Source organism: Bos grunniens, chromosome 18 (assembly GCF_055505025.1).
Source record: "Bos grunniens cultivar Pamir isolate PY7600 chromosome 18, Bosgru_T2T1.0, whole genome shotgun sequence".
NCBI lineage: Eukaryota > Metazoa > Chordata > Mammalia > Artiodactyla > Bovidae > Bos > Bos grunniens.
The window spans coordinates 29,593,348-29,616,853 of NC_141182.1; the positions used below are offsets into that span (position 1 = coordinate 29,593,348).

At 40.5% G+C, this 23,506-nt stretch overlaps 1 protein-coding gene and 1 non-coding gene across 2 annotated transcripts in view; both read right to left on the bottom strand.

Moving 5' to 3' along the window:
- CDH8 (cadherin 8) overlaps positions 1–23,506 on the bottom strand; it is a 404,121-nt gene that overhangs the window by 105,140 nt on the left and 275,475 nt on the right. The gene's annotated exons all lie outside the window — the stretch shown is intronic.
- Positions 2,488–2,616, bottom strand: LOC147353352 (small nucleolar RNA SNORA18). Its single transcript, XR_015146726.1, has one exon. It is a non-coding gene; the product is annotated as a small nucleolar RNA SNORA18 (small nucleolar RNA).

Sequence of the window (23,506 nt, forward strand, 5' to 3'; positions counted from 1 at the left end):
CATACATCTTATAAGAAGTGCACCTAAGATTTGAATTTACACAGTACTTAAAGGGAGACAGAAAAGATCTTTCTGGTCTGGATCCCTCCAGACCCTACGTTCACAAGCACGATGCTGGCTTGTTCAGTCTTTCTTCATCTGTTAGTCCAGCTCCTGTGGGCCAGGTCTGGTTTCCAGCTATTTACAACAGGGAGTGTCTGAACTCCAGACACACATACCAGGGTCAGAATAGAGACTATTATTCCCTCAGGCAGTTTTGACCATATTACTCTCTAGATGCTAAGCTCATAACAGGAACCTTGGACACACCACCCAGGATGTTCTGGCTTCAGGACTGCAGTCTGCACGACCTTGTTCTCCTCCTCCCCATAGCCGCCCCCCTCCCCCAGCCCTCCCGCCATCCCCGCATCGATCCTTCGATGTGCATCACAAGGCACAGACTCCTAGTTGACAGAGTACACATTAGCTGTAAAATAATACTACGGGGAGCCAGAGTTGAAAGGGAAATCTCTGACTGTCCCTGACTGGATTTTCTGCCTATTTATCTTCTAAACTTCAATTCTGTGGAAGTTGCTGAAAGAACCAAATGTTATCTGAACGCACAACTGACAGCATAGAAAATCATTTACCATTTTTATGTCTAGGATTTAACTTCCATAAAATAGTAAAATTCCACATTAGTAGATGGTTTAGGGATTTCAGGGGGAGGGGTAGTTGTTTTTTAATCCTTTTTGCTAAATAAGTAGGGAGGCATAGCTAGAAAATGCTTCAAAGCTGTTAAAGAATAGATTAGGATTCTGTGTATTTTGTAGAATCCTCAGAAGTGAAATGATAAATAAAGTTGTATCTGTAACAATAAAACAAATAGCTAATGGAGCAAAGTAGACTCTCATTAATAATGGTAAGTATTATCTTTGAGCATCATATTCTAGCTTCAGCTAGCCCCTGGAAATTCAAAGACAAATAATTTAGGGTGAACAATACACTGTAATAATCAAATGAATGAATACCTCTAATATAACTAGTTGTCAATTTCAACGTGCCAGGCATGATGCTAGCTGCTACTAGGTGCACTCTCTACAATCCCACAAAGTGAATATTATCATTCACGCTTCACAAAGAAGGAAACTGAAGCTCAGGAACGTTGGGGTGTGGGGGGGACTTTCCCATAAACACACAACCCACATGTGCCCCAGACAGAATTCAAACAAAAAGCTATCTGCCCAGAACTCATTCTTTGATGAAAGACGTGGGAAGGAGCCCTGAAACGAGATCATAAGCTGTCCATTGAAAAAAGGATGGATTTTAGATTCAGACCAAAGAGTGCTACCCAACCTCTACATTTTCCCTGTATTTCTCCACAGATGGCTCCAAATGTGCTCAGTTTATCTTTGGAAAAGTAAGACTAATTACTACCATCTACATGAATTGCTAACCATTCACATCCAATTAGTGACGCAGCATAATAACCATTATACGTGTCCATAAACTGTCAGATTAATGTTGCTGTACATTCCATTTTGTCTCAACACTGAACAAAGTATACCAAAGATTCTCTGTCTTCATGTGTCATGAGCTTTTGAGAGGAAAAGTAGAGCAAACTGACACATTTGCTGCTGCTGCTGCTGCTGCTAAGTCGCTTCAGTCGTGTCTGACTCTGTGCGACCCCATAGATGGCAGCCCACCAGGCTCCCCCATCCCTGGGATTCTCCAGGCAGGAACACTGGAGTGGGTTGCCGTTTCCTCCTCCAGTGCATGAAAGTGAAAAGTGAAAGTGAAGTCGCTCAGTTGTGTCCGAATCTTCACGACCCCATGGACTGCAGCCTACCAGGCTCCTCCATCCATGGGATTTTCCAGGCAAGAGTACTGGAGTGGGGTGCCATTGCCTTCTCCAAACTGACACATTTAGGGTGAAGGTAATGGGTAGCATGACATAGACCAAGAGACTGACTAATCTACATTAGTTCTCAGTTCTCCAAGGCTTTATTTTTTACAAAATGCATAAAGGGTTTTAAAAAATTATGTGGAACATAGGCAAAATTATTTAAAGTCAATGAATTTTTAAGAGATTTCACGTCTTGATTCCTTCCACTGTCACTCACCTTATTTCCTCCAATGTTTGAGTCATATCTTCAAGATAGCCTTTCTAAACAAGAACTTTTGCTCAACCTACTGTTATCAAATCAAGTTATCCACAGTTCTTTTAGTTAGACTTCTTTAATTTCCAATGCACCATGGGCACACTTCAAAACGCCCCTATCTGTAGTCTTGGGGATACAATTTCCTCAAGTCATGTACTTTAGGGCCATATTTAGGGTCAGTGGAGATGGATCTGCCTGGTTCTGAATTTTAGACACCCTGTAACATGCATTAAGTCCAAATGGCATTCACTCCTAAACTATCACAGCCTAGAATAGTACAGACTGTCGGAATATGCCAATGCCTAAGGTAAAGGCATTGTCAGGTTTTCCATAGTTTATTTAGCAGCTCTGTGTTGTAGTTCTTTCTCACAGATTTAACACATAGATCTATGAGTAGAGGAAACAAACACTTTACTTTGTGAGGTGTTTCTAATGATATAGGTCTATAGAAAAAGCCCTCAGGATAGACCTCAACTCCAATCCTTATTTTTTTTAAAGTATTTATTTATTCATTAATTAGGCCCTGTCGGATCTTACTGCATCCCACAGGACCTTTCATGTGGTTCACAGACTCAATTTGTGTCAAACAGGCTCAGTTGCCCCGAAGGATGTGGGATCGAACCTGCATCCCTTGCATTTCATGGAGGGTTCCTAAAACTGGACAACCAGGAAAGTCCCTCCAATGCTGACTTTAATGGGTAAAAACAATTCCCTTTCCTCTTACCCTCAGAATATAAATATAGATGTAGATATATATACATACACACTAATAACTCATCTTACAAGTTTAAGAAATAATTTCCAGGTGAATCTATCAAGTTTTCAAGGCAACACTGCAACTACACATATGAGGTGGTTTGGTCAAGGCTCCGATTGCTGTCCTAGGAAAATGATTTTCTATCTCATTTTATCTTTTTTCTAGACTTGAAAAATGGGTCTAATAATACTTGCCCTTTACATACCTCACAGAAATGTTGCAAAGATTAATGAAATACGTGTAAAGAGCTATAAGCCAGATAAATTAAGAGAAAATCACCATTGGATTCTTCAAATAAAATTTCCAGTAGAACTATGTCCTTCCCTACCTTGGTGAGTAATGCAGATATAAGAATGCAGGAATAATGTGATTTTTAAAGAGGTTATTGTTGTTTAAATCAAGTGCTTAAATCGAATGCCTAAATCTCAAATAGATATGAGAAACAAAACAAATTTTTCAGGAAAAAGGAATGAAGCTGTCCAAGAACTAGGGAACCAAGAAAGGTATAAACTTCAAATGATACAATTTGACACCTCAGGTGGCACCCAACCTTCAGATAAGATTACTGTCATTAGACCCATGATTCGGAAGACTTAATAAATGGACAATTAGGGTTTATTTCTCCTGGAATTTATCAAAATTAGTTGAGATAGTCATCCAGCCTTTCCCCCCATCTGTTGCTCGGCAGTGTATGTGTAAATGTCAGTTGATTTAATTTTCATTTCTGCTGCCAGATGTTTGGGCATCAGTTGTTATAGGTATGCAATTGTTTAAAAATGCTCTCACATTAATGCAGGAAAGTTCTACTGTTTTCTGCCTTCTAGGCTTTAACTATGATAAGAAAGGAAGTAAGTTTATTGTTTTTAAATATGTGACAAGGTCTGAAATTCACATCTAGCTTCACCCAGTACTTCAGCAATAGACCGATACAAACTTTTTAAATTAGATGCCTTCCTTTGAGAAACCCAAGGCTGATTCCATGGGAGGAGAGAAAGGAGTTAGAGAGAGAGAGAAAAGAGATTCTATATCCAGAATATATCCAGAATCAATCTAGATATTTGCAAGTAGTCCATGTGCTGTTAACTTGGATATAGTCTACTGATGTAGCAAGACAGATGTGGTGGACATTTGATTTCCAGAAAGTGCCTGTTCAGTGACCTAGAGGAAAATTACCTCTATAGATATATCAATCTTATAAAATAGAGATAATGTAACCTATTTATTTAACATTTTGTTATCTCAATATTCATTGTACTAAAGTTAATCGTCTTTTCTCTGTGCAAGTTACTTATGGTATGAAAAGGAGCTTCAGGCCAACATTATCCTAGCACATTAAATACAAGATCAGACTTTCGAGCCCCAAGCATACACAGCTCTAGGGATACATTTATGCGCTTTGGAGAAGATGATCTGCAGACAGATGAGAGATGCGCGCTCCTCCGTAAGGAGCAAAGCAGCAGGCAGCTTGCTCCCTTGAAGGGTGTTTACCAAGATGACTGCTGCCTGATTTGTAAGGGTGTGTGACTCTGTTCATACAGTTCCTACGTAAAATAGCTACTCCATAAAACTGATAGCACATAGACTCGCCTTGGTGCCCTGTGATGACCTAGAGGAGTGTGACTGGGGACAGTGGGAGGGAAGGGACATATGTATACATAAAGATGACTCAGGTTGTTGTACAGCAGAAACTAAGACAACATTGTAAACCAATTATACTCCAATTAAAAAAAAATTAATTGATGGTAATACACAGAGTAACCAATAGGTACTATTATCATTACCATCGTCAAAGACTGTATTACCCAAATCGATCTGGTGTATATCTGTTCTTGCAAAATGAATATTAGTAAAGCACATGCTAATTACAAATTCATGGAAAGTCTTAGGGTTATGGAAGGACTTTGCATTGTCTAGCAGAATGATCTTGAGAAAACAACAGCTCAAGCTTTCTAACTTTGGGCTACGTCATCTGAAATGCAGGATGATACACCCCACTCTGGCTTATTTTCATGTAGTTGTTTTGAGTCTTCAATGTTGCAAAAAATAATCAGTTTACAAAATACATAGTAAAAAATAAAAAGGTAACAATTCCTATCACTAGCAGAAACGAAACAAAATCTGGAGGCCAAAATTATCCTTATCTGTCAAGGGCTTTGGTTTTATGACTAAATTTTCCAAAATAGAATTCATCTTACTGGGTTCATTGAGATTTAGGGTTTTGTCCTCAGCCTGGTGGGAATGGAAACTTAATTCTTTCGGCACATTCCGTAAGAGAACAGTGCTTCAGCAGATAAGCATTAGCCAATCCATGGAAGACACCTGCTTAACAAGAATGTGAATACATTAAATTACAGCGAAAAATTAAATGTTTACCAAAGACCCTATAGTGTGGTACAATAGTTAGGGCAGTAGGTTTATAGCTTGGCTCCATCAAGTATTACTTGTGAAGTCCTTAAAGCTTAGAGACACGCAATAGCTGTATGATTTTCTCATTTGTACAATGAAGATAATATTCCCAACCACATAGGGAAGTTTTATAAAGTACATGGGTGACTCCATTCAAAATGCTGTGTCGAACTTTGAGGAAAGTAAGCTCAAGAAATTATGGAACAATTGTTGTTACAATTGTTGTGTGTTTTTTTTTTTTAACTTAGTTTTTTTCTTATTTATTTTAATTGGAGGCAAATTACTTTACAGTATTGTAGTGGGTTTTGCCATACATTGACATGAATCAGCCATGGGTGTACATGTGTTCCCCATCCTGAACCCCCCTCCCACCTCCCTCACCATCCCATCCCTCTGGGTCATCCCAGTGCACCAGCCCTGATTACCCTGTCTCATGCATGCAACCTGGACTGGCGATCAATTTCACATATGATAATAAACATGTTTCAATGCTATTCTCTCAAATCATCCCACCCTCGCCATCTCCCACAAAGTCCAAAAGACTGTTCTATACATCTGTGTCTCTTTTGCTGTCTTGCATACAGGATTATTGTTACTATCTTTCTAAATTCCACATATATACGTTAGTATACTGTATTGGTGTTTTTCTTTCTGACTTACTTCACTCTGTATAATAGGCTCCAGTTTCATCCACCTCATTAGAACAGATTCAAATGTATTCTTTTTAATGGCTGAGTAATACTCCATTGTGTATAAGTACCACAGCTTTCTTATCCATTTGTTTGCCGATGGACATCTGGCTTGCTTCCATGTCCTGGCTCTTATAAACAGTGCTGTGATGAACTTTGGGGTACATGTGTCTCTTTCAATTCTGGTTTCCTTGGTGTGTATGCCCAGCAGTGGGATTGCTGGGTCATCAGTTCAGTTCAGTTCAGTCGCTCAGTCATGTCCGACTCTTTGCAACCCCATGAGCTGCAGCGTGCCAGACCTCCCTGTCCAACGCCAACTCCTGGAGCCTATCCAAATTCATGTCCATTGAGTCAGTGATGCCATCCAACCATTTCATCCTCAGTCATCCCCTTCTCCTCTAGCCCTCAATATTTCCCAGCATCAGGGTCTTTTCCAATGAGTCAGCTATTTGCATCAGGTGGCCAAAGTAGTGGAGTTTCAGCTTCAACATCAGACCTTCCAATGAACACCCAGGACTGATCTCCTTCAGGATGGACTGGTTGGATCTCCTTGCAGTCCAAGGGACTCTCAAATCTTCTCCAGCACTACAGTTCAAAAGCATCAATTCTTTGGTGCTCAGCTTTCTTTATAGTCCAACTCTCACATCCATACATGACTACTGGAAAAACGATAGCCTTGACTAGACGGACCTTTGTTGACAAAGTAATGTCTCTGCTTTTTAATATGCTGTCTAAGTTGGCCATAGCTTTTCTTCCGAGGAGTAAGCATCTTTTAATTTCATGGCCACAGTCACCACCTGCAGTGATTTTGGAGCCCCCCCTCAAAATAAAGTCTCTCACTGTTTCCACTGTTTCCCCATCTATTTCCCATGAAGTGATGAGACCAGATGCCATGATCTTTGTTTTCTGAATATTGAGATTCAATCCAAATTTTTCACTCTCCTCTTTTACTTTCATCAAGAGGCTCTTTAGTTCTTCTTCACTTTCTGCCATAAAGGTAGTGTCATCTGCATATCTGAGGTTATTGATATTTCTCCCAGCAATCTTGATTACAGCTTGTGCTTCTTCCAGCCCAGCATTTCTCATGATGTACTCTGCACATAAGTTAAATAAACACGGAGACAATATTCAGCCTTGATGTACTCCTTTTCCTATTTGGAACCAGTCTGTTGTTCCACATGTAATTCTAACTGTTGTTTTTGACCTGCATACAGATTTCTCAAGAGGCAGATCAGGTGGTCTGGTATTCCCAACTGTTTCAGAATTTTCCACAGTTTATTGTGATCCACACAGTCAAAGGCTTTGGCATAGTCACTAAAGCAGAAATAGATGTTTTTCTGGAACTCTCTTGCTTTTTCGATGATCCAACAGATGTTGGCAATTTGATCTCTGGTTCCTCTGCCTTTTCTAAAACAAGCTTGAACATCTGGAAGTTCATGGTTCATGTATTGGTGAAGCCTGGCTTGGAGAATTTTGAGCATTACTTTACTAGTGTGTGAGATGAGTGCAATTGTGGGGAACTTGAGCACTCTTTGGCATTGCCTTTCTTTGAGACTGGAATGAAAACTGACCTTTTCCAGTCCTGTGGTCACTGCTGAGTTTTCCAAATTTGCTGACATATTGAGTGCAACACTTTCACAGTATCATCTTTCAGGGTTTGAAATAGCTCAACTAGAATTCCATCACCTCCACCAGCTTTGTTTGGAGTGAGGCTTCCCGTAAGGCCCACTTGACTTCACATCACAGGATGTCTGGCTCTAGGTGAGTGATTGCACCATCATAATTATCTGGGTCATGAAGATCTTTTTTGTGCCGTTCTCCTGTGTATTCTTGCCACCTCTTCTTAATATATCTTCTGCTTCTGTTAGGTCCATACAATTTGTGTCCTTTATTGAGCCCGTCTTTGCATAAAATGTTCCCTTGGTATCTCTAATTTTCTTGAGGAGATCTCTAGTCTTTCCCATTGTATTGTTTTCCTCTATTTCTTTGCATTGATAGCTGAGAAAGGCTTTCTTATCTCTACTTGCTATTCTTTGGAACTCTGTATTCAAATGGGTATATCTTTCCTTTTCTCCTTTGTTGGGTCAAATGGCAGTTCTGTTTCCAGTTTTTTTTGAGGAATCTCCACACTGTTCTCCATAGTGGCTGTACAAGTTTGCGTTCCCACCAACAATATAAGAGGGTTCCCTTTTCTCCACACCCTCTCCAGCATTTATTGTTTGTAGACTTCTGGGTGAGATGGTACCTCATTGTGGTTTTGATTTGCATTTCTCTGATAATGAGTGATGGTTAGCATCTTTTCATGTGTTTGTTAGCCATTACAATTGTTATCATTATCATCAGTATCATCTCGGTCAGCATATTTTATGGCAGTGTTTCTAAAATTGAATAAAATAATCTAAAAAAAATTGGCTTAAAACACATGGAGAGAGAACAGTGGGAGCTCGATGTGTAGTTTAAACTCTGACGGCCTCATGCTCTGTTAATCGCCTTGGCTCTGGAGGCTGGGCTGGTCCTGAGGGCAGATCAGGTTTGGTCCTTAGACTGAGGCGTCACTGTCTGAAAGTGCCTGGATGGCTGCCCCCGCCTTCATCTCTGTGATACACTTAATTCCCTCTTCCTGCTCATAGGCCTCTCTGAACGACTAACAATACCCAGGATTTAGCAGAAGGCAAGTCTCTATCTGTCCTGACCTAATGCTGTCTTTTGAGAAGGCAACCTTCTTTGATGAGACCCTAGAAATGTCACTTATAATGCTGATCTATTTCCACTGGGGCTAACTTCGTTTTTCTTTTTCTCTTAAAAATGTTTACTAAGTTCTTACTCCCTATACTGTATCAGGAATCCTACAAAACATGTTATATGTGGTATTTCTTTCAATATCCAATATCCTACATTTTGCTATTGACAAACTATTTTATCAACATGATATCTAAGATAGAGGAATACTTTTTGCTGTTACCATATCTCAAAGTAATTGAGAAAATAAATGCCTTCCTATGGCCACAGTTCTTAAACAATTTGGTCTTAAGGCTTCTTTACACTTATTTTTACACTTCAAAATAACTGGAGAGATAAAAAGCTTTTATTTATTAAAAAAAAAACATGTTACTAACTATATCTCTCAATATTTACCAACCAGAAGTTATGACTAATTTTTTAAAAGCTTTTGTTTATTTATTTGCTGGGTCTTAGTTGCAGGATTCAGGTTCTTTCAGTTGCAGCATCCTGACTAGGGATCAAACCCAGGCCCACTGCATTGGGAGTGTGGAGTCTTGGTCATTGGACCACCAGCCAAGTTCCTACAACTAATTTTTATAACAAAATAATACACACATGCACATATTTAATTAGCCATTGAGCCACAATACTAACATACATCATGTTGCCTTTGGAAAACTCCACTCTCACATGTGAGAACAGGAGAGAGAAAAGGCCAAAACATGAGTATTAATATAAACACATTTTGACCTCATGAAATCACTGCAAGTGTCTCAAAGACCTTAATTTACTCTCCACCATATTTTGAACATGCGATTTTAAAGGAGAATAAAAGATTTTTGCCTCCCCTCCATATTGTCCTGTATATTTCAACCATTCTGTGATCTTTTGTTAAGACTAGGGAGTAGGATAGATGAAGCATATACACTATAGAAAAATGTTATCATTCACACATTACAATTGCTGAAATTGAGGCTTAGAAAAGAAAAGCACTTTTCCTAGCACATGACTTATAGGTATTGTTTTAATAGTTTACAGCTCCATAACTTTCTGTCCCCAAACCTGTGCTCTTCATTATCATGTTATGCTGAAGCCACTGAAGATCCATCAACCCAAGATGGATGAGAAGTTAGTAATGGTCTCATTTTAGCCACATACTACAGAGAACTTGAAGTCCAGAGTTACCATTAAGATAGGTATAGAATTGAACTGGTGGTTTCCTGAGTGAATTCATCATACCCATCATCTTGCCTCTTAAAATTAGATGTTCCTGTAGTTGGCACAATACTTTTAATATGTGTACATTAAGAAGAGGGACCAGGGATGTCCCTGGCAGTCCAGTGGTTAAAACTCCATGCTCCCAATGCAGGAATCAGGGGTTCGATCCCTAGTTGGGGAACTAAGATTCCTCATGCCAGACTGTATGGTCAAAAAAAAAGAAGGAAAGAAACGAAGAAGGACCAAAGTGCTAACTTCACAATGTAGACGAGCCAAGTTTCTTGGCAAAACTACACTGAATAAAATAAACACACTACCTTATATGACTGTTATTTATTTTTATGGTTTTTATCCCAAGTAGACTATCAGCAACTTCATTCCTTGATTTATTTTCTTCCCAAACGTATAGTATCTAGTACAAACCCTGGTATCTAGTGGCACATTTGTACAAAGATTGTATTTTCAGGGATGTTTGTCCTGTTTGCCTATCTGTCACGCTTAGTAGCGCCAAAGAGTAGAGAGTTCAGGCTTTGATGTTAAACCCTGGTGGATGAACCTATGGTACTCGATCTTGACCTTATATATATTCCTTGACTTCCCTAGATCTCACTTTGTACCTTTTTGAAACAGTGCTCAGGATGCGTCCATCTCAGTGTCCTTGTGTTTAGTCATACAGTTGTGTCCGACTCTTTGTGATTCTATGGACTAGGTTTGTCTGTTCATGGGGGTTCCCCAGGCAAGAATACTAGAGTGGATTGCCATGCCCTCCTCTAGGGGATCTTCCCAACCTAGGGATCAAAGCCAGGTCTCCCACACTGCAGGTGATTCTTTACCATCTGAGTCACCAGGGAAGCCCTGGTGTTGTTATGAGTAAATGAAACAAATGTCTGCACACAGTGGTCACTGCCATTCTGCCTGAAATTAGGTAGCATCTCAAATTCTAATTTGCTTTGATTGCCACACCCAGACATTTAGATCTAGACACTGAATCAAAGGAGATCATAGGAGAGTTGCTTTGTATGCATCCAGGCAACTTTCCCAAATCATGATTCTTATGATGTCCAAAGACCAGTGAGCTTCTCCAGCTCACAACCAGACAACACATCTCGGGCATTCATTTTTATTTTCCTGTTGGCTAAAAAGCACAATAGAAAGGTCCACATGGAAATAAGTGACATGTACAAAGGAGGCTCCTATAATCATAAAACAAACCAGTCCTCCCTTTTATCACACATTTCCTGGGTGGATTCATGCTATTCTCTTTGCCCATAGCATGCCTGCTTTTCCTCTTCACCTCTCCAAATGCAGCATTGCACTTGACTCCTGGTGGGCACTAGAGAAGGCATCATATAGAACTAATTTCTTCCTCACATGAGTAGTTAGGACATGTTCTGCCATTCTATCAGGCAACCTGTCTGTAGGCCAGTAGTTATTGCCCTACTGCAGAAGCCCCGCCTCCCGGCGGGGAACTGTCTCTTTAACAACCTGTGCTCACACTGTCTAGGAGAGAGGTGCGGAAATGTGTTTGCCTCACTATGGTTTTGTGTATTCAGTTATTTGGTACGTTTAGTGATTAGTTTATTGGATCTTAAGCCTCTTTAAGACGGACACTACAAGGGACAAAATCATTCAAAGACCAAAGATAAAGGTCTCTAATTCAGTATTTCCCACTTTCACTAAGGTCTCCTTTTTATATGCCAAAGGCCATTTGTAAAACATCTAACTGCCTTTTTAAACCCATCACTATAGATAAATATCCAGATATTTTCAGATTTATTTTAGCTATCAGTTTCCCTGAGAAGTCACCCAGCACATCAATTCTGTCTTAGATGCTTTTTATATCTTTTCTTAAATAAACAAATGTAGGTTTCTATGGTATTCTGTGGAGTGCAGCCTTTGTTTCTTTGTAACTGCTACATAATTATATTGGAAATGTGAAAAACAATTCAGCAGGAAATCAAATGCTGGCTCAGTGTGGGTATTTTTAAATCCAGAGATACACAAATATTAACCAGCAATGAGATTTAGATACTGTGCTTAAAACACAATCTAATGACAAGCCTTATTTAAAAGCTAGGGAAATAAATAAATATATATATGTGCTCAAATAGGACATTTTTATAAACACAGATTTTCTTTACAGCACATTTAGAATTGTTTATTTTGCTAAAAAAAAAAAAAAACAGTTACATAAATTCAAGACAGAGATGGTTCTAAAAAATCACTGTCTCTTAAACATCAAGTTCACAGCAGTCTACCTGAAAGAACAGGTAATGATGGGGACTTTCCTGATAGTCCAATGACTAAGACTCTGCACTCACAATGCTGGGGGCCCAGGTTTGATTCCTTGTCAGGGATGCTGTGAAAGTGCTGCACTCAATACGTCAGCAAATTTGGAAAACTCAGCAGTGGCCACAGGACTGGAAAAGGTCAGTTTTCATTCTAATCCCAAAGAAAGGCAATGCCAAAGAATGCTCAAACTACCGCACAATTGCACTCATCTCATACGCTAGTAAAGTAATGCTCAAAATTCTCCAAGCCAGGCTTCAGCAATATATGAACCATGAACTTCCTAATGTTCAAGCTGGTTTTAGAAAAGGCAGAGGAGCCAGAGATCAAATTGCCAACATCTGTTGGATCATCAAAAAAGCAAGAGAGTTCCATAAAAACATCTATTTCTGCTTTATTGAATATGCCAAAGCCTTTGATTGTGTGGATCACAAGAAACTGTGGAAAATTCTGAAAGAGATGGGAATACCAGACCACGTGATCTGTCTTCTGAGAAATCTATATTCAGGTCAGGAAGCAACAGTTAGAACTGGACATGGAACAACAGACTGGTTCCAAATTGGAAAAGGAGTATGTCAAGGCTGTATACTGTCACTCTGCTTATTTAACTTATATGCAGAGTACATCATGAGAAACGCTGGACTGGAAGAAACACAGTCTGAAATCAAGATTGCCGGGAGAAATATCAATAACCTCAGATATGCAGATGATACCACCCTTATGGCAGAAAGTGAAGAGAAACTAAAAAGCCTCTTGATGAAAGTGAAAATGGAGAGTGAAAAAGTTAGCTTAAAGCTCAACATTCAGAAAACGAAGATCATGGCATCTGGTCCTATCATTTCATGGGAAATAGATGGGGAAACAGTGTCAGACTTTATTTTTTGGGCTCCAAAATCACTGTAGATGGTGACAAAGACGCTTACTCCTTGGAAGGAAAGTTATGACCAGCCTAGATAGCATATTGAAAAGCAGAGACATTACTTTGCCAACAAAGATTAGTCTAGTTAAGGCTATGGTTTTTCCTATGGTCACGTATGGATGTGAGAGTTGGACTGTGAAGAAGGCTGAGCGCCGAAGAATGGATGCTTTTGAACTGTGGTGTTGGAGAAGACTCTTGAGAGTCCCTTGGACTGCAAGGAGATCCAACCAGTCCAGTCTGAAGGAGATCAGCCCTGGGATTTCTTTGGAAGGAATGATGCTAAAGCTGAAACTCTAGTACTTTGGCCACCTCATGCAAAGAGTTGACTCATTGGAAAAGACTCTGATGCTGGGAGGGATTGGGGGCAGGAGGAGAAGGGGCTGACAGAGGATGAGATGGCTGGATGGCATCACTGACTCAATGGACGTGAGTCTGGGTGAACTCCGGGAGTTGGTGATGGACAGGGAGGCCTGGCGTGCTGGGATTCATGGGGTCGCAAAGAGTCGGACACGACTGAGCGACTGAACTGAACTGAACTAAACAGGGAAGTGGAACCCACTTGCTGCAACTAAGATATGGCACAGCCAAATAAATAAATATCTTTTAATAACCAACAGGTAATGAGGCTTATATTATTACTGTGATTGCTAAAAACAGAGACTATATTTATATCATATTACATTATAATAGTATGATATGTGATAATAATACACTAATTTCGTCTATATTATAAAAATACTATTCAGTTCAGTTCAGTCGCTCAGTCGTGTCTGACTCTTTGTGACCCCATGAATTGCAGGACTCCAGGCCTCCCTATCCATCACCAGCTGCCGGAGTCTACCCAAACCCATGTCCATTGAGTTGGTGATGCCATCCTACTATCTAATCCTCTGTTTTCCTCTTCTCCTCCTGCCCTCCATCTTTCCCAGAATCAGGGTCTTTTATCGATGCACGATACTGGATGCTTGGGGCTAGTGCACTGGGACGACCCAGAGGGATGGTATGGGGAGGGAGGAGGGAGGAGGGTTCAGGATGGGGAACACATGTATACCTGTGGTGGATTCATTTTGATATTTGGCAAAACTAATACAATTACGTAAAGTTTAAAAATAAAATAAAATTTAAAAATACCATTATAATATGGTATATACATATATATTCTCTGTATCAGCCAGCTGAGTCTTAGTTCGCTTTTGAGTATTAGTTTCCTTTTAACCAATAAATAGATACATTAGATTGCTCAAGGAAATTGTTGATGTTCAGGTCACTCATTGAATGGAACTTAGGTTGGAATTTATATTTGTTTGGCTACATAGTCAAAACTTTTCTTCCACATTTGTCATCCAAGGTTTTATCCCTTGTTCCCCTTCTTCAGCCTATTATTAAGCATTCATTGTCAAATTATAGCAGCAGGTGTGTGGAGCAGATTTCAGCATTATTCCGGGCTTATCTCAGTAGGTTACAGGAGTTTTAGATTTCAGTATAAGGAGTCTCTTTAGTTTGTTTTAAATTTAGGAAACTAGAAGTTCCTAAAAATCCAAATCCCCCTGGAATGGATAGTTCACAGATGCAACTTTTAAATGCATGCTCCCCAACTGGACCTCCTCTTTCAGTAGGGAAAAGAGCCTCTCAGTGATACCCCATTATGTTCTAACCTATTTTATATAGAGCTATTCAAAGGAAGGCTGTGAACTCAAACTTTGAATGGATGGACAATCTTTTCTGACTTGAATCATGATATGTCTCAGTAGCAACTTGCTGTCAGTAGAAGAAGACTGAGGTTCAGTAGTCAGAGATTTGGCTGAAGCGTCAGATAAACCTAAGATCAAATCCAAATTTAGCCACCCAAATATGGGGAGCTTCAAGTGTGGTATCTTGGCTTTATTAGATGAGAGATGGTACCAACTTGTGGACCCGTTATGAGGATTTAATGGATAAAGGGCACTGGAAGAGCTGGAATGCTGCCTAGTATACAGTTAGCAGTAACTCTTAATTGTATCATTATTTTCATCCTTATCACAAAGGTTTGCAATTTTCAGCAGTATTTACTTTACCCTATTGCTCATTAGTTTTAACCAGATGCCAATTTCCATTCATTGAAACTTCATTGCTAATGCAGCTTTAGTTTTTTCAGAATTAGGACTGCAGGGACTGTAGCAATGGTTCTCAAAGTGTGGTCCCTGGAACAGCAGCCTCAGCCTCGCATGGGAACTTGTTAGAAATACAAATTCTTTGGCCTGGGAATCTATGTTTTAACAAGCTCTCTGGGTGATTCTGAGGCACCATCACAGCCAGAGTCTTCCCTTTCTCATTCTCCAGGCTCTCTGTTTCACCCATAGCCTAGTCTGCTGCTAAGTCTGGGATGCTAATATTCTGAATGCTACATTTCCCTTATTTTAATATTTCTATGTATTTGATGGACCCCTCTGACATAGAGAATAAGATCATTTCTTGTACTTGGCATCCGAAAGCAATCATAATTTGCTCTACTTAACTTTCCAGCCATATATTCTTTTCTCTCTGGAGTCCTCTGATCTTCAGAAGAACTTGATCAAGATATGTGTTAATTTTGAAATACATCTTTGACAAAAACCTACTGTTACTTTATGACCCTGACAAAAATACACCTTCCACAAAGGATCTTCATAGAGAAGACTGTCTCTCCCATCCAATGGAAATATCCAACCCTACTGCAAATCATATGCTTTCTAAGTAAATGATAGAGTTTCAGTGCTTGCCTTAGAGACAGTTTCTTTACATTCTAGCTCATTGCTTCTTTGTGACAAAGAGCGTAACTCTTGACCTTGGGAAACATGTGGGATGGACTCTTGCTGTATAGCCACTTCAGGAGCAAGAAAATATTAGTATCATAAGTGAGGATTTAGTCACTGAGTCTTGTCCAAGTCTTTGTGGCCCCATGGACTATAGCCTCCCAGGATGTGAAGAGACAACTCATTTGAAAAGACTCTGAGGCTGGGAAAGATTGAAGGCAGGAGGAGAAGGGGATGACAGAGGATGAGATGGTGGATAGCATCACTGTGTCAATGGACATGAGTTTGAGCAAGCTCTGGGAGTTGGTGATGCACAGAGAAGCCTGGTGTGCTGCAGTCTATGGGGGTGCAAAGAATCAATCATGACTTAGTGACTGAACAATAACAAACTGAGGGTTTAGAGTAACCAATGCCCCGTCACCTCAAATTAGACAGAAGCAAGTTATCCTAGTTCAAAATTCTACCATCCAGTGGCCACCTGACCTGACACTGAAATGCCAGGTGAGTAGGGGTAAATTCAAGATGGAATTGTGTCTATTTTTAGCCCTGGTTTTTAAGCATTGGATTAGGGAGTCCTATAATCAGAAAACATGCTGCATTTTCACTCTTTAGGCTTTGCTTCTTTGTAACCTGCTTCTGCTTGTTCAATACAGATCAGATTAAACGATAAATGGGCTTGTTGGGTAATGAAGTGTGGGCTGGCATAATTCAGGTCTTGCCTCAGGCTCTCAGAGGGAAGAGAAGTAAAGGATCTTAGATCAGAGGGCTGGCTCCTTGTGGGGAGAGAGAGGGAACCTGGGGCTCCTCTCTGCCAGCACCTTTCTCATGGTCTCTGTCCCCGACTCTTCAGAGGGCTTAATATTCTATGGGAGAGCTTCCCCTTGAGCACAGTCAATGCCCCACAATTTTCACACAAGGAGAGCACAGTCAGTCCTGTCCTTCATGCCTCAGCTTCAGTCACTCAGGAAAGAATGACTTTAAAAACTTCAGAAAACCATTGTGCCGATGTGCTTGTCAGCTCAAGACTTTTAACAAAGAGCTGAGTGGGATATATTAAAGCAGAGATCTTCTCCACCAATGAATCAATAATGTCTGTTTAGAGTCAGAACTCATCAGGCTAATATCTTGTGGTATTAATTCTTATTTCCTCTATTCATTCATTAACTCAGCAAACATTCACTGGGAGACCCCACAGTGCTAGGCTCCCAGGATAAAACAGTGGTTGACATCAAAGCAATAATGTCTCATGAAAACAAGAACTTTATCAATGTATTTTCAGGGAATTCCTTGGAAGCCCAGTGGTTAGGACTCAGCGCTTTGACTGCTATGGGTCTGGGTTTGATCCCCTTAGTCAGAGAACTAAGATCCCATAGGCCACAAGGTGTGGCCAAAAAAAATGTATTTTCAAAACCTCAGGCAAATAAATGGGTGTTTTAGGCCTCAACCAGTCTCTTAAAGGCAAAGAACACGGATCTTTGAGACCTGACAGCAAAGGAACTTAGCCCGGCTTGGATATCAAGAAATATTAATAATAGTATTTAAAGCTTACATGTAGGAGAAATTGTCATAGTATTATAAATGTGTTAACAGATTTATAATAAATAATACCAATTGCTACTTAAGCTGAAATTCTAAAGAATCCATAACTAATGAGTTCACAGCTGTTAGAAATGTTGTGTCCAGTCCTTTTTCTCAAATAAGTAAGGGGTTGGAGGAGAACCTTTGAGATGTACAGTACTATAATGAGAAGAGGAACCTAGAAGGGAAGTCTCTGTGTGTGTAGGCTACAGATCTGTATCATTCTCGGTCATGCATCACTAAGATTTAGCATTCCAGTCTGAAATTACTTTTTTAAAAATGAATGCCCACAATATTTGGAAATTCCACCTCCCATCAAGAGGCGACATTTATTTCTCTACTTTGTAAACCTGCTCTTGGTAACATGACCTGCTTTGACCAATGGGATTTGCAGCAAACTCCAACCAGTCCATTCTGAAGGAGATCAGCCCTGGGATTTCTTTGGAAGGAATGATGCTAAAGCTGAAACTCCAGTACTTTGGCCACCTCATGGGAAGAGTTGACTCATTGGAAAAGACTCTGATGCTGGGAGGGATTGGGGGCAGGAGGAGAAGGGGCCGACAGAGGATGAGATGGCTGGATGGCATCACTGACTCGATGGACATGAGTCTGAGTAACTCCGGGAGTTGGTGATGGACAGGGAGGCCTGGCGTGCTGCGATTCATGGGGTTGCAAAGAGTCGGACATGACTGAGCGACTGATCTGATCTGAGACCTGGCAAGTACTAGCTCTTCCCTGGAGTCGCAGAGAGTCGGACACACTAAACAACTAACACTTTTACTTTCACTTTCATGTGTAAGCCCAAGTGGCCGGGGGGAAAAGGGAGATCTGAATGATACATTTAGACAAAGAACTAACAGTTTATGCTTCACCTACTAGTAGGCACCAGGTTCGGTCTGGAGAAGGTCAGAGAGCAGGATGAGGATGAGGGGAGAGGGGCACTAGAGGGGGAAAGAAATGTTATTAAGTCCTTTCCATATGCCATTTTACCTGTATTATCTCATTTTGTCATAACATACTTCAAATATATCAACGGAAGCTTAAAGAGATTACGTGGTGTATTCAAATCACATCTAAAGCATATTTTTGGCTGTGAAAATCTGCCTTCATAATTTGTTTTTACCTAGGCAATGGCACTCCACTCCAGTGCTCCTGCCTGGAAAATCCCATGGACGGAGGAGCCTGTTAGGCTGCAATCCATGGGGTCGCTAACAGTCGGACACGACTGAGCGTCTTCACTTTCACTTTTCACTTTCATGCATTGGAGAAGGAAATGGCAACCCACTCCAGTGTTCTTGCCTGGAGAATCTCAGGGACGGGGGAGCCTGGTGGGCTGCCATCTGTGGGGTCGGCACAGAGTCGGACACGACTGAAGCGACTTAGCAGCAGCAGCAGTAACCATTACTGCTTTCTGAGAAAGAGGTTACAACTACAACTTTGGTTTGGGTAAGAAGGAGGCTTTTAAGGCTGCCAAACTGGCCAGGACTGAGGAAAAAAGCTCCTCCTTTTGGACACATGTTTGTAGAAAATTATACCTCCCAAATCATCTTAAGATGATACTGCCTCAAAAACTCATTAATTTGTATATTCTCAAAATAAAGCTGGGTGGTTTTATCTGATGACAAGAAAGCTAAAGTTTTAGGACTATCCTCTTTAATTATACGAAGTGATAAAATTAATGTTTACTTTATAACTACTGTTATACTAATATTAACATAAGCATTATCACCAAAACTTTACTGTGTGTTAGGAAAGATATTAGCATGTAAGCATATTCACTTCTTATCACATACCTCTAAAGGTGTTTCAATATATCCGCCATTTTAGAAATAGGGAATCTAAGCCACAGAGAGAAGTTCAGTAACTTATCCACTAAGTGAGTGTGGATGAATGAAAAAATAATGATTCCATCTAAGCAACCTGATTTATAAACTTGCTTACTTAACTCTGACTGATATCTGCATTTTCTTCCCAAGTCCACGTGCTTCCTTTATTCCCAGAGAAACCACTGTTGTTGCTGTTTACTCACTAAGTTGTATCTGACTCCATTGCGACCTCACAGATGGTGGCCCACCAGGCTCCTCTGTCCATATTCTATCCCAGGCAAGACTACTGGAGTGGGTTGCTATTTCCTTCTCCAGGGGATCTTCCCGACCCAGGGGTGGAACTTGTATCTCCTGCATTGGCAGGTGGATTCTTTTACCACTGAGTCACCAAGGAAAACCGTAACTGAGGATAAATCATCCTACTATCATCCAGTCTTTATAATCTGCTCACATATCTAGGATCTCCCCAACCTACCCCCCTCTATCCAATACCCTCAAACCTGGAGATTACCATTTGCTGTGACTAGTCAGCTTGCTACAACTTGCGCCTGAAAAGCTTGGATTACTGTTTGCTGTGTACCTCCTGTCCTTTATCTACAACTGTCTACAATAAGAGCTCCTGTCAAGGATTTGAGCAGGGTGGTTTATAAGAGAGACCAGGGCAAGACACAGGGGTAGAAGCCTCTTACGTTCTGTGTTTTTCTAGGTTAGGACTAAAGAGCTGTTAGTCATAGTGACGTCTTAAAGGAGTTCCTAGTTAAAATCTGTATCTCCAGCCTCAATCTACAGGCTTTTCCTAAATAGACTAGAACAAAAAGAAAGGCAGAGACGAAAGAGATGGGGAGGTGGTGGGAGGAGTTCGGTAGAATGGATGCATTCAAAGAGGAACAAAGAGGAGCTAAAGGAGACATCAAGTGGATATTCAAGGAAGTGGAGTAGTTGTCCACAAAACGGGCACGATTGTGGTTAAAACTGGTGTGAGTTACGCAGAGTGATACTCATTTGGGGCCTGCTTCTCCTCGAACTCAGAATGACACTCCCATTCTTCTCTGTCAGGAAATTCCCAGGAACCCGTAGCTTCCCCTTCACCTCCCCATAATGGATTTTCCACTTCCCTTCATTATAACCTTTATTGTTAAGAATATTGATTGTTACCTCACAGCACGTGTATGCTTATCTGAGGAAGGGTATAGCCACAGAAACTTGCCATGTACCTCTGTTCCCCAAGAATCACGTCGTTCATCTGCTGCCACAGCTTCTCTGATACTTGGGAGCCCCGTAACCACTCCAGCCCTGAACTTCACTGTCCACCTCAGACTTTAATCATTCTTTCCCTTCTGTGAGTTACCTAACTGGACAGTGGCTTATCTCCATCTTCTTCTACTCAATTCTTTCATTATGTATTATTTCTTAAAGTGTTTCTTTGTTTCTATTCATTTATTTCTGGCTGCATCGGGTCTGAGTTGTGGCACATGGGATCCTGTGCTGCAGTGCGCATGCTTAGTCGCCCTGAGGCATATGGGATCTTTGTTCCCTGACTAAGGATCGAACCTGCAGCCCTTGCACTGGAAGGTGGACTCTTAACCCCTGGACCACCAGGAAAGTTCCTGCTTCCACTCAATTCTATACAAGGGAAGGATATTGATCTTAAAGAAACTCTAGCCCTGATTATGCCACAGGCAATACACAGAGAGATTACATCTTTTGAGCGAGATCCTGATATAAAATCTGAAGTCCTTATTAGTTCAATCAGGCTCTCCAAGAATATGCCAGCTTCATTTCGAGGGCCTTCCTTTAGGCACAGATCAATCTACCATGCCTGAACCGGGGACAAAAGGAAGGTCAGTAAACAAACTTATTGGTTGTGCAGTGAAGAAACACAGCTGCACCCAGCAGTAACTCACAGGACATGATTACCAATTTTCTTGTTGTGGGGAGGAGAAGGGATGAAAGACAATATAAGCCAAATAAATAATTTAAAATTAAGCTATTATTCAAAGCCTAAGGTTAGGGCTGTATTAACAAGAACATGTGCAATTTATTCATCAATTTCTAAAGGTTATAGATATATTTTGAGCTAAGAGGTAGAGTACCATCACTTTTAATTCAATCCTTGTGTGTATGCACGTGTGTGTGAGTGCTAAGTCGCTTCAGTTGTATCTGACTATTTGGGACTTTATGGACTGTAGCTGGCCAGGCTCCTACACCCTAAATTTAAAAGAACAATTATGATTCCCATTTCATAGATGGGAAAACTGAAAGCAAGAGAGGGGAAATATTTTGCCTAGGGTTATATGGGCAAGATGAGGCCAACTCCACTAACTCCAGGACCTAAGATTTCTCTAAACAATGAGCTCCCTATAAAGATATGTTTTTCCTAAGTAGCCTGGGTTGGACAAAGCAAATTATTGTGGCAACTGGGCCTTTTGCCAGGGAGAAACATTCCTTAAGCGCTATCAAACTAGCGTGTTCCCTGGGAGATTTAACCATCATTAGTGAAAAGCTTCATTTGCAATATTGTGTGCAGCCCACTGTAGTGGGCTAGAGCAATGCATTATCGCTAACTCAAAGAGATTAATTTAATGGGCAATTATATGCTTCCTGCTTTACAATACTTTCAGGTAACCAACAGTAGTCCACTTTCTGTAAATGTCAGCTGCCTGCTCTCAGGTACACGATGTCAGTGGGTTTCCCCACTCTCCATCCCACGTCACCACTTTCTCCGAGAAGGACACTCTAAAACTGGCACTCAATACCTCTGAAATGCCCCTGCAGAGACTGTATTTCCCTTACCATCCCCTCCCTGCCCTGGTTTCCTTTCTCTCTCTGACAGCTGTGCTTGTTACTACGTTGCTCTCATAGGTACGTCTATACTACTCTGCCCAACCTAAATGAATCTCATGCTTCTTCTGACAAACCTTAGCTCAAATATCACCGATCACCAATAAAGACCAAACAGAAGAACATTTCACCTCTTTCTGCCTTCCTTCACAACATTAAAACAATGTTTATAATATATATTAATTGCAATAAAATTAATGGTTCCATAGATGCTCAGCAAATGCCATAACTCTGGTTTAAACACTAACCCAGGAGACTGGGGTCAGCTGGATATGTCAAGTTCTCTGTGAACTTCATTGAAAAACGTCCCCTTAAAGGCACTGTTTTCTGCTTTCTCATCTCTGTTCCTCAGTTTCCTAATCTCAAAAATGGGAATAGAATTCCAGTCTGAACAGTTCCAAAGCCTGACTTTGTCCACCAAGCCGTTTTCCTCCCTAGGGTTATAAGCGTTAGAATAGGAGGTTCTGAGTAAATGGAGGCTTGTTTTTTTCTCCACTGCACTCTTGTCCCTGTGCCAACCTTCTGCTTTGCAGAGAAGAACTATTTCATTGGCTTGCTTCAGGTAATGATATAGCAGTGTCAGAAGCTCAATTTAAGGAGGAGAAAGGAAGAAGAGAAGATACAGGAGAGGGTTCCTCCTGAAGAAGGCATCTAAGAACATGTAATCTGCAATTAAACAGCATTGATAGCAAACCTACCTCTGAACCCTTTGCTCTCCTTGAGATTCTGGGCAAGATACTTAACCTTCTGTCTGAATTTCCTTGACAGAAAAATGAATACAATAATGGTACCTATTTTCAAAGAATGACGTGAGAATTAGAAGCATCATGGGTATTACATAATACTTTTTCAGTGTTTAACTAGCTAAATTTACTTTAAGCCATCACCATCATGATACACAGCAGTTTCAAGCCTTAGGATAGTTTCAGGAGAGGGGGCTGCTGCTAGAGAAGCTACTTAGCACAGATGTGCTATACAAGCCTAATCTGCTGTTAGTACTTGGGCATCTAACTGCCAGCTCATGTAATGAGATGTGCCTGTTGATCATGATGGCAAGTTAGATCTATTACCACTGAAATACTTGGGAAATACACACAGTGAAGCATCTCAGCCTTGGTTAAGTGAATCTGACACGAGAGGATAAAGGATGACATCTCCATTCTCATTAAGAGATAACAGATGGACTTTCCTAAAATCCATTTTTTAGCTTAATTTCATTTGCTTAAATCTTTTGTCTGAAGAGATGGTGCTCTGAGAGTAATTTTAAATTGTTCTCCCTGGAATGAATATTTCTTTATCTTTATTAGAAGCTCCCCCCTATGGGGTTCTATTGTCCTGGGTGGTTTTAAA